The following is a 12,182-nucleotide window of genomic DNA, read 5'->3' as shown; positions in this document are numbered from 1 at the left end:
TTCTAAGATTCTACCAATACGCTTCTCTGTATGCATTACCCTTCTCAGTATGCATAAGAAAGCACTGGAACTTAGATAGAGAAATCTGAATTCAAGTGATAATTTTTTGTTTGTTTGTTTTTATTTTTTTAAACCTGCTAGCTACATACCCAAGGACAAATTTCACAATTTTACTGAGTCCTTGTTGTTTTGAGAACAAAATGAAGTAAAAATGCACACAAAAAGCACAGTGCAATGCTCAATCCAAGCCCACCACAAAAATCCTCACTGTTCACAACTCTGCACAGCAAATACTCATTTCAGAACTTATACCAGAGTAGGAGTGATTAATACTGGCCATCCTTCTAACTTGTAAACATCTAAAAATCTATGAAGATTTAATACTGAATGAATAATCTTCCTCCTCCATTCCCCTCCCACATAGGTTTTTTAAAAGCTATCAATAAAGTCTCTAAAAATATTAAATCACAGCATGACACAAAGCATTCATTCACCTAAATGGTATTTAAAAGTACTGAACTGAGAGAAAAACATAGAGAGGAACACTCTATTAGAAAGAAATGCCTATTTTGCAGTGCAATAATTGGTAATCTTCCCATAGAGATTGATGCAATATGATTATAATTTCCAAGTGTCAGTAATCTGTTTTTAAGGTAAAGAAAAAAGAAGTGGGATGGTTTCAACCACCAAGAAAAGATGTGAGAAGATATTTTTTCTCATTGACAGCAATTAATGTTTGAGTGATGGCTGCTAGAATGTTCAGACTGAAAAACTTTGTTATATTAGAACAGACTGAAATATATCTAAAACAAAACACAGGGGGTTTAACATGTACAAACACAATCTGCACCTAAGTGTCCTCTCTAAACAAACCAAAGAAGGAAAAGCTTGTGTGAAATTCCAATTGCACTGCTATAGATAAGGTGTGGAGAGGGGGATAGTGGTTTTCAGCCATATTCCCATGCTGGATGTCCAATTAAAGACAGCATCTAGACTCTGTAGTAATAGACTTCCTCTGCCTAGCTCCACACAAATTTGCATTATGTCACTCACTGGACAAAACTTTCAGGGTTAGGAGGGAGGAAATTTCTCAGGGGGATGGGATGTTCAGAACATTGGGAGTTTCACTAAGCTCTGAAATCATTATGGACCTTGTGCCCCAAAGCTACTGTTATTCCCTCCTCTTTCTAAAACTCCACTCATAAGACTTTGAGTTAACAGTGCCCCTTAGGGAGATCTGGTCAGTTGCAGAGTCCACAAAAGGAAACTCTAAGTGGCTCTCATCTACACTGTACACCAGCACTTGGCATCTCTCCTGCCACTGCAGCTCAGTACTACCACCTTGATTGCAAAGCTGTTTTATCTCAAAGAGTACAAAGTCTCAAATTCTTCACAGGAAGACTGAACTTCTCTGTCTACCCAACTTTCCAATCAAATGATCACTTACTATGCCAGTCTAAATTAAGCTTTATGCCTAATATAGAAAGAAACTATTTTAAATGCACAAAATCCAACCCATGTAATATGTAATGAAGTCTTTTTTTTATAGTTGTAGAAGAACATAATTAATTGATTGATTGATTGATTTTTGTGCTGAGGATCAAACCCAATGCTTCACACATGCCAGGAAGGCACTCTACCACTGAGCCACAAACCAAGAACTGTAATAAAGTCTTAATATCTATTTAAATGTAGTATAAAAATTTTAACAAATGCAGCTAACAGGAGAAATAAAGGATAAAGCCTTCATTTTAATTACAACTTCTATTTAATCCCTCACTTTTCAGGAATATTTTTAGTAGGCATTAGGGCACAAATTAAAGAAATGAACTCATCAGTATAATAAAAGGCACTGTATAAACAAATTCCTCTACTGCCACAGAAAAGAGATTCAAGAACCTCAAACTTCAAGATTTTAGGAACAAATAAGATTACATCATTAGCCACAATAAGATCCCAGAAGGAAAACCTCAGAAAAAACTCATTAATCTTGCCCAATAATGAAGACTCAATAATTTCAAGTCTGCCTTGATTTAATTTTGGACTATGTATTAAGAAATAATGACTCAAAAAAATAAAATACTTGGGAATCAACAAAAGAGGTGAAAGATTTATACAATGAAAACTACAGAACCCTAAAAAGAGAAGTAGAAGAAGATCTTAGAAGATGGAAAAATATACCCTGTTCATGGATAGGCAGAACTAACATTATCAAAATGGCGATATTACCAAAAGTTCTCTATAGGTTTAATGCAATGCCAATCAAAATCCCAATGGCATTTCTTGTAGAAATAGATAAAGCAGTCATGAAATTCATATGGAAAAATAAAAGACCCAGAATAGCAAAAGCAATTTTAAGCAGGAAGTGTGAATCAGGTGGTATAGCGATACCAGATTTCAAACTATATTACAGAGCAATAGTAACAAAAACAGGATGGTACTGGTACCAAAACAGGCGAGTGGACAAATGGTATAGAATAGAGGACACAGAGACTAATCCACAAAGTTACAACTATCTTATATTTGAAAAAGGGGCTAAAAGCATGCAATGGAGGAAGGATAGCATCTTCAACAAATGGTGTTGAGGAAACTGGAAATCCATATGCAAAAAAATGAAACTGAATCCCTTCCTCTCGCCATGCACAAAAGTTAACTCTAAATGGATCAAGGAGCTTGATCTCAAATCAGAGACTCTGCATCTGAGAGAAGAAAAAGTTGGCTCCGATCTACATATTGTGGGGTCGGGCTCCAAATTTCTTAATAGGACACCCATAGCACAAGAGTTAATAACAAGAATCAACAAATGGGACTTACTTAAACTAAAAAGTTTTTTCTCAGCAAGAGAAACAATAAAAGAGGTAAATAGGGAGCCTACAGCCTGGGAACAAATTTTTACTCCTCACACTTCAGATAGAGCCCTAATATCCAGAGTATACAAAGAACTCAAAAAATTAGACAATAAGATAACAAATAACCCATCAACAAATGGGCCAAGGATCTGAACAGACACTTCTCAGAGGAGGACATATAATCAATCAACAAGTACATGTAAAAATGCTCACCATCTCTAGCAGTCAGAGAAATGCAAATCAAAACCACCCTGAGATACCATCTCACTCCAGTAAGATTGGCAGCCACTATGAAGTCAAACAACAACAAGTGCTGGCGAGGATGTGGAGAAAAGGGTACTCTTGTACATTGCTGGTGGGACTGCAAATTGGTGCGGCCAATTTGGAAAACAGTTTGGAGATTCCTGGGAAATCTGGGAATGGAACCACCATTTGACCCTGCTATTGCCCTACTCGGACTATTCCCTGAAGACCTTAAAAGAGCATGCTACAGGGATGCTGCCATATCGATGTTCATAGCAGCACAATTCACAATAGCTAGACTGTGGAACCAACCCAGATGCCCTTCAATAGATGAATGGATAAAAAAAATGTGGCATCTTTACACAATGGAGTACTATGCAGCAATAAAAAATGACAAAATCATAGAATTTGCAGGAAAATGGATGGCACTAGAGCAGATTATGCTTAGTGAAGCTAGTCAATCCCTAAAAAACAAATACCAAATGTCTTCTTTGATATAATGAGAGCAACTATGAACAGAGCAAGGAGAAAGAGCAGGAAGAAAAGACTAACATTTAACGGAGTCATGAGATGGGAGGGAAAGGGAGAGAAAAGAGAAATTGCATGGAAATGAAGGGAGACCCTCATAGCTATACAAAATTACATATAAGAGGTTGTGAGGGGAATGGGAAAATAACCAAGGAGAGTAATGAATTACAGTAGATGGGGTAGAGAGAGAAGAAGGGAGGGGAGGGGAGGGGGGATAGTACGGGATAGGAAAGGTAGCAGAATACAACAATTACTAATTGGGCATTATGTAAAATTGTGGATGTATAACCGACGTGATTCTGCAAACTGCATTTGGGGTAAAATTGGGAGTTCATAACCCACTTCAATCTAATGTATGAAATATGATATGTCAAGAGCTTTGTAATGTTGTGAACAACCAATAAAAAAAATTAAAAAAAATAAAAAATAAATAAAAAAAAAGAAATAATGGCTGGGGGCTAGTGTTATGGCTTGTTGTACAGTGCTTGCCTTGCACATGCAGGGCTGTGGGTTCAATACTAAGCATCACATATAAATCAATAAAGGTATTGTGTCCAACTAAAACTAAAAAATGAATATTAAAAAAAACAATTGCTAGGCAAATTAAAGTGCAAATAAAAATTGCTAGAGGATTATTTGATTTTAAGATTTTTACATGAAAAATTACTTCTGCAATAATACTAATTAAAACTAGTTACATTTATTCTTTAGAATCCTGTATTCCAATAGAAATAAACTATACAAAATATAGAATAAAACACTGGTTAAATCTATTATATCATTAATTTTTCCATCTCTCTGTTTACTTTGGCTGTGCAAAACTGGTTTAGGAGTCAGAAAAACTTCACAGACAGGTCTCAGAAAAAGACTTATTCATTCTACTCAAATACTGGCAATCTAATTCCCTGCTTTTATTTTTAAAAAAATGTAAACCATACAATTATATTTACTTTATTTGTGGGGTGGGCATTTACTTTATCCTTATTTTCAAACAACATATTGTGAAAAATATTGCCATGCCTATACTGGGAAACATAAACAGATCTTAAACAAAATCCAGCAGCATACCTAGTTTAAATACTTACTCTGCCCATAATGAAAAAAAAAAAACATTTAAAATACATGGCTTATGTGATTTAAAAATTGACTAGAATGTAGTACAAATCAAATTTTGAAACATAGTACCATCAAATGAAATAGTAGCAAGTGCCATAGAGTTAATCACATCTAAATTAAATGAAACTATGTTAGTCTTCTCTAAATTAAAATGTATGGGTATTGACTTTCACATCTTTAACCTAATAATAAATACATATCAACCACTGGGAGATTGAGGCTTAGGCAGGAGGATCCTAAGTTCATGGCCAGCCTTAGGAACCTAGTGAGGCCGTAAGCAACTTAGCAAGGCCCTATCTCAAAATAAAAAATTAATATACAAAAGGGTGGAGATGTGCTTCTGTGGTAAAGTGCCCCTAGATTTAATCCCCAGTACCAAAAAATTAATCAAAAAAGTAAATAATGATTTGGGTGTCTGTGGAAGCCCACGAGGTAGGTAGGTACTCAGTGATGAATAAAATCTGGTGAATAAATCACCAGTTGGACCATATGGTCCCAACCTGGGGGTACTCTGTAGAAAATGTTTATTGAAGTGAAAACAAAAGCCCCCTCAGGAAAGGCAATCAAGATGTACTTTATATATAGAATACAGTTTAATGTTTTTTTATTAAGCCAAAGAATAAACAGTAGGTTAATGACAAAGTTGTGAATCTGCTTCATGTGAGGCCATCCTTATATGTAACTCTTATTTGATTGAAATAAAATCTAAAGCAAATATAAAATTAAAAATCATATTTACATCAGGATGTGATAAAATCTTTTGGACAGAAGAAATACACATAGGTTTAATACACATAGGTTTACACATGAACACACAATCACATAGTTTACATGACTCAAAAACACTATATTATCAACCAATTATGGAAATAATATTCTGTATGCTATTCAGCCATTGGTATCCATGTTTGAAAATTGTTAAAAAATTTATTTTGAAAGTTACTTTAGGCTTCTCTTCAGTGAATAAAACACAAAAATACTGTTCTTTGCAGAGGAAAACATTCTGTATTCAAAACAATTATAGCTTATTAGGTTTTCAATTTTTTTTTTAATATTTACTTTTTATGTGGACACAATGTCTTTATTTTAATTTAATGTGGCGCTGAGGATTGAACCCAGTGCCTCATACATGCCAGGCTAGCACACTACCACTTGAGCCACATCCCAAACCTCAAGTTTTCAAATATTAATATTGATTTAAAATCAAGGCAAAAGACAAAAAAAAACTCAATATATTTAAATATTTGCATCACATTTATGCCTAAGAATGTCTGACACATAAGAGTCACAAGTATGTAAATAAGGAGAGAATTCTCTGTTAATAAGAATATTGAATGAAAGAAATCTTTGAATAACACAAGGTTTCCTTCAATAGTTGAATACAGTGGAACAGACCTGTTATCCCAGAAACTCAGGAGACTGAGGCAGGAGGATCACAAGTTCAAGGACAGCCTCAGCAACTTAGCGAGGCCCTGTCTCAAAATAATAAAATAAAATATAAATAAAAGGTTCTGGGAATCTAATTTACTGGTGAGGTGCCCCTGGGTTAAATCCCCAATACCAACTAAAAACATGTTATCTCAAAAATGTACTTTTTCTTACCTATTAGATTAGCAAAAATTAAAAAGATTAACAAAACTTGGTATGAGCAAGGGTTTTGAAAATAAGATTCCCATGGTCATTGAAGGGGATAGTTTTTACAGATAATAGCTTAGCCATAGTTATCAATATTTAAAACATATATAATATTTGACCTGGAAGTTATACCTCTAAAAAGATAAATGAATAAGTATACTATCATCAACATACCATTATTCACAAGAAAGAAAAACAAGTAACAATGTAAATGGTTATCAAAGGAGTAGATAGATAAAGTATGATGCCTCTAAATGATGGAAAACTAGGCAGCAAAGGGCTGGGGTTGTAGCTCAGTGGTAGAGCACTGGCCTGGCACCTGTGAATAACAGGGTTTGATTCTCAGCACTGCATATATAAATAAAGATCTACTGACAAATAAAAAAAAATAATTAAAAAAAATAAAACTAGGCAGCCAGTTAATTGATCACCCATGATTATGCACATCAGTTTCAACTCACAATTAGAGATATATAAAACATATTAAAAATGACCACATAGCTTCATATAGAGAGAAAATGCTATTTATTGAGTCTTTTATACTGCTATTTATTTAAAGTCTTCTGTATACTTTTATATCCATCAATAAGTTTCCAAACATGAGTTAATGGTGGCCATTTCTTTGTGAAGGAATTGAGGGCTTACTATTTTTATTATGTTGTTTTTATGGGTAGAAATTTTTCTAATTATTATAATAAAAAATCACAACAAACTTTTAAGATAAAGAAGTGCCTCTATATCACCAGAATTACTTTAAGTCTTATCAACCTCCAATTTAAGAGGAAAAAATTCATTGAATGTTGCTAGATGTAACACAGGATCTCCTTCTCAGAACCACACTTTAAAATGACAAGATAATAGAAATTAAAATATTAGAGTCTAAGAGATAGGCAAAGACAAACATCATTATTCAGACAGCTCACATTATTGGCATCCACCTTACCACCCACAGGTTCTATGAACTGAAACACTCCTAAAAAAAATATCCCTTTACAACTTAAAGAAGCAGAATAAATAATAATAATAAATAAAGAATTTTTAAGATGTAAAATCATTAAACACTTATCACAGTGAAAATATTTTAATTATTTTCCTGTCTTACATTCTTTCTAGCACTTGAAAAAAAAAGTTTGCAGAAGTTAAATAGATTTTAGATATATACATTTAATCTGATGTTTATTTCTTTTAGATTATTGTTTTTCTGGGACTAGACAAAATAGTTCAAAAGTACTCATGGAAAAATAAGCAAGCAAGAATTCCCAGGAATATGAAAAGCAACAAGGGGAAACTAGTTTTAAAAGATGTTAAAACTTCTATAAAACCAATAATTTGATGCTGGTGTATGAAGAAAAAGACTAATAGAATACAAACCGCAGAGATACCCCAATACATCCAAAAGTTAACAATACCATAAGAGTATTCAAAGAAAGGCTCTAATATCAACAGGTGAAAATACCAGGCACACAGAAAAAGATAAAGTTGAACCTATGCATCATTCTCAACACCAGAAAAAATCCTAGTTTGAACATTTAAATATAAAAGTGATACCATAAAAGTACTTAAAGAAACCATGGGCAAATTCTAAAAATCTTGGAGGCCTTTCAGTGACTTAAAATCCAGATACCTGGGCTGGAGCTGTAGCTCAGTGGTAGAGTGCTTGCCTAGCACTTGTGAGGCACTGGGTTCAATCCTCAGCACCACATAGAAATAAAGAAAAATTTTTTAAAAATATCAAGATACCATAATGAGTAATATAAACTGTAGAATTCAAAGAAAAAAATGTAAGGCTTCTGTATCTCAAAATATGTGAAGGTAAATAATAAATAAGTGAAAATTTGGGGAAAAACCACAATTCATATCACACAGGGCTAATCTCTACAATTTATAAATTTCTAGAAATTGATAAGGGGAAAAAAGCAATTTGAAACAAAAATGTGAAAAAACACATGAATAGAGAATTTACAGAAAAAGAAGTAAAACTAGTTTTTAAGCATAGGAGCTCAACCTCATTAATAGTGATAGCAATGTACATTAAAACAACTCTATATTGATAATTCTCATCCATCAAACTGTTAGCAAATTCAAGGGTTGTAAAGGCACAGTACATTGGAAAGGCCCCAGAAAAACAGGAACTCTCTCATACACTTCAATCTGCCCTCCTGTATCTGTGGTATTCAAACTGGATTTGAAAAATTTTAAAAAATTATCATGCAGAACACATACTAACTTTTTTCCTTGCCATTAGTCCATAAATAATACAGTGTAACAACTATTTACATGGCATTAATATTGTATTAGGTCTTTTAAGCAATCTAAAGATGATTTAAAAGTATGCAGATGTACATAGGTTATATGCAAATACTTTGCTTTTTATATAATAGACTCAAGAATCCTTGAATCTCAGTATCCACAAAGGGGTCCTCAAACCAATCCTCCAAGGATAAGGAGGAGCGACTGTACTTTTGGGAGTTTAAAATGGCGCAACACTTAAGAAAGGAAGTATTTAACAAGCCATAAATGTCCTGCCCACTGGCACAGTGATCCCACTTTTAGGAATGCATCCCACAGATGTACCTGCATATGTAAAATGATATATATACAAGCTGTTTCACCACAGTATGGTTTTTGATAAACCTAGAGAAGACCCACATACCCACAAGGGTGGCTGGTTAAGTAAACAAGGCACTTAATAGATGCTGTTTAAACACAGATTTTTTTTAAAAAGTGTTTTCTATAAACAAAGATTATATTCTTTCTAAATAAATACTAATAGGAAAAGATCTCAAGAGCATATAAAGAAAAAGCCATGGGACAGAATTAGTTACATATTATGCTACAGTTTATATAAAAAGAATATAGTACACTGGCATTTCTCCAACTATAAAAGGAAACAATTGACATCTATGGGAAATAAATTAAAGGAGGTTATCCAAGAAAGAGGGGTGAAGGGGGGGAGGGGCAAAGCAGACACCTATAGATAAGACTTAAAAACAAGCTTTAAATAGATTTTTATATAGATTTTTTGCTCTGAAATTAGATGCTGAAAAGCAATCTTGGTGTGCTTATTACAAAAAATATGCTTTTTCCCCCTTCAATCAAGTTAAAGGATATGATAATCTGTTTTAAAAAAGCTATTTGAAGGAGTAAGAAATTAGGGAAGCAGTAGGATCCCAAGTTTGAGACTGCTTCAACAGCTTCAGAATATCCCTTTTCAAGAAGGGAAAAAAGGGTTATAACTCAGTGGTAGAGCGCCTATGGGTTCAATCCAATCCCTGTAAGTAACCCAGGCCCTAAGTGATGACATGAATGTATATTCTATGCAACTCAGACATGCTATCATACACACTGCTGTCACTGCCCAACTCTTTTCTAACATCAAACTTCTAAAATGATTCTAGTGTTGTCAACATTTCTAATTTGAATTCCCATAAAACACAGACAAGATTTTGTGACAGGAAACAACTTTGCCTCCCAAGATTCTAGAATAATTGACAAGACCATGTCTATGTTATATGTCAGACACTTCAGGAAAAAAAAAATTCCTAGAAAAAAGTTGTTTGTCACCCCTTTCTTGTTAAAATTAAGTAGATAATGGATATGTTCTTAATAGTATTCTCAAAGAGTCAGAAATGTCCTTAAGAAAAATTTTTAGTTATCAAAGAGTTTGGGGGACACCTTGGGGCATTTAGTATTTGGGAGCCAGGATCTAGGCTTCACACAATGCTTGGGTGGGATGGATCTGTATCATCAAGATTCATCATGGTCAAAAGAATTTTGATCTTAAAATGGTTTAATCAATCCCACTTTAAGTGAGCATTTCTTTAAAACATAAAATTTAAAAATTAAAAAAAAAATTTAAAAAGACATAATAATTAAAGCTTTTATAGGAAACCCCACAGCTTGCCTCTAATTATGTAAGACAAAGTAGTAAGGGATGATTCAGCAGAATAAGGAAACTGTCTGAAAATTAGTGCTCGTTTCTTTACACTACACATTAAGGCAACATAAATTTAATAATGAGTATGCATAGAGTAGTATATATGCTAACAGTATAAGATAGCAGATAAATTTCACCTTAATGAATCCAAAAATTTCAATCTTGTTAATACTTTACTCTTATTACTAGCAATTGAAGGAACACATTACTGTTCCTTTAAGTAATAGTACCTCAAAGCACAAGACACAAAGGATGTCCTGTGACATAGTGGGTAAAGGGATCCATGGAAGGGTCATAATATGATCTGTGGGTAGACTGAGGCACCCTGTAATTTACCTTGACATGTCATCCCTACTTCAATCTAGCCTTTCCTTTTTATTAGCTTAAATAAAGTTATCCCATCACTAAGTGTTTTCTCCCTAGTTTCCATCTTCATCTCCCTCTTTGATTTTTTTGTTTGAACTAGATCCTAATAACACTCAAACTTCTTGATTGGCAGCAGGTGCAAGCACTCAAAAGCATGCTGTTTTCCACCACAGCTGAAAGTTCTGGTTATTAGTGAGACAGCATGCATATCATACATTGTTCTTTCCTTATTTCTCTTTTACATGTAAGTGAAAGTATCATACCCACTTTCACTTATGTGTGTAGGTAGGTTTTCTGATTTAGGAACCTCACTGCTCAGTAGTGAAGTGGGTTCTACAAATGCTCAACACCAAACCCAGGGGCCTTGTTTCTGTGGTTGACAACCAATTGTTCCAGGCTAGAATCACGTGCTTCAATGGGAATCAAACTTTATTTTGCCTGAGGCAAGCCTTGGGCTAGTGACCCCACACCTAGTGTTCAAAGGTCACTCTATGCCCACCTCTTCTTTCTCACACAGGACCAAATGACAGATTAGGGGTGGAAGACCTTCCAGGAATTGAACAAAAGGCTTGAAAAATCCCTTTCCCAATGAATTCACATACCATGCTGCATCTAATTTCAGAGTGGGTCTGACACACCATCTGCAGCCCCACCAGGACCCCAGGAAACCAGCTGCAAGCACTGCTTGGAGAAGGACCTGAGGCAAGGAAGGGACACAAACCTGTGCAAGTATTGGGAGCCCCATTCCACCACATCCAAGCAGTGCAACTTTGGGCAGGGCGCTTTACCTCTCTGTGCAGCCCTAGCATGAAAGTGAACAAGTTAAGTGCCTGGCAAACAGCAAAGTGAGCCAATTATGGCCTGCAGTGCCAAACCCACCGCCCTGGGAGACTGAGGTGGGTCCGGGGTCCATCCGAGCGCGAGATCTGACTGGCCAGGGGGAACTGGCCCAAGGCCCAGCCGCCCCACCCTGCACCATCAGGTATGGCGCCGACTTTCAGCCCCAGGCCCTGCTGGACTGCCTCCAAAGAGCTGGCCACCCACCCGCCCCGCTCTCCTTGCCAGGGGATGGGTCTCTGCGGCTTTCACCCTCTTCAGCTCCCAATAGCCGCCGCCACCACCGCCACCGCCACCGCCACCTCTGCCCACGGCCCGCTGCTCACCTCTCCTCCTGTATCCTCTGCAACCACTAAGGCCAGCGCTGTGAGATCTCGCGAGACTTTGGTCCTCCCCTCACTACTCCGCCCTCACCACTGTGCAAACCTAGCCTGGAACTAGCTTGGCCCCTCCCCTTTACACCGCCCACCGCGCCTGAGGGTCAGTACTAGCCATTCTTGCAACCTTCTCTCCATATCCCCATCCCTGAATCCACTCCACCCACCCCATGACCCCAAAGGATTAAAACCCAGGTGCTAGGCAGCACCTCTGTTTTATGTGGCCCATCAGTGTTTTTGCGCATGCGCCTGCCCAGGCCCTGAACCTGGGAGCCTCAGCCCGCATGGTAAAAA

The 12,182-nt window shown here is 36.0% G+C and overlaps 1 long non-coding RNA gene across 1 annotated transcript in view; it reads right to left on the bottom strand.

Moving 5' to 3' along the window:
* The window catches only part of LOC144369567 (uncharacterized), a 30,898-nt gene extending 19,443 nt beyond the window's left edge, over nt 1–11,455 (bottom strand). Inside the window, exon 1 of the long non-coding RNA XR_013429352.1 lies at nt 11,396–11,455. This is a non-coding gene — a long non-coding RNA (uncharacterized LOC144369567). The remainder of the gene's footprint in view (nt 1–11,395) is intronic.
* Nucleotides 11,456–12,182: the final 727 nt, after the last annotated feature.

This window comes from Ictidomys tridecemlineatus, chromosome 12 (genome assembly GCF_052094955.1).
Source record: "Ictidomys tridecemlineatus isolate mIctTri1 chromosome 12, mIctTri1.hap1, whole genome shotgun sequence".
Classification (NCBI taxonomy): domain Eukaryota; kingdom Metazoa; phylum Chordata; class Mammalia; order Rodentia; family Sciuridae; genus Ictidomys; species Ictidomys tridecemlineatus.
This window is presented reverse-complemented; position numbering and strand designations above follow the sequence as displayed.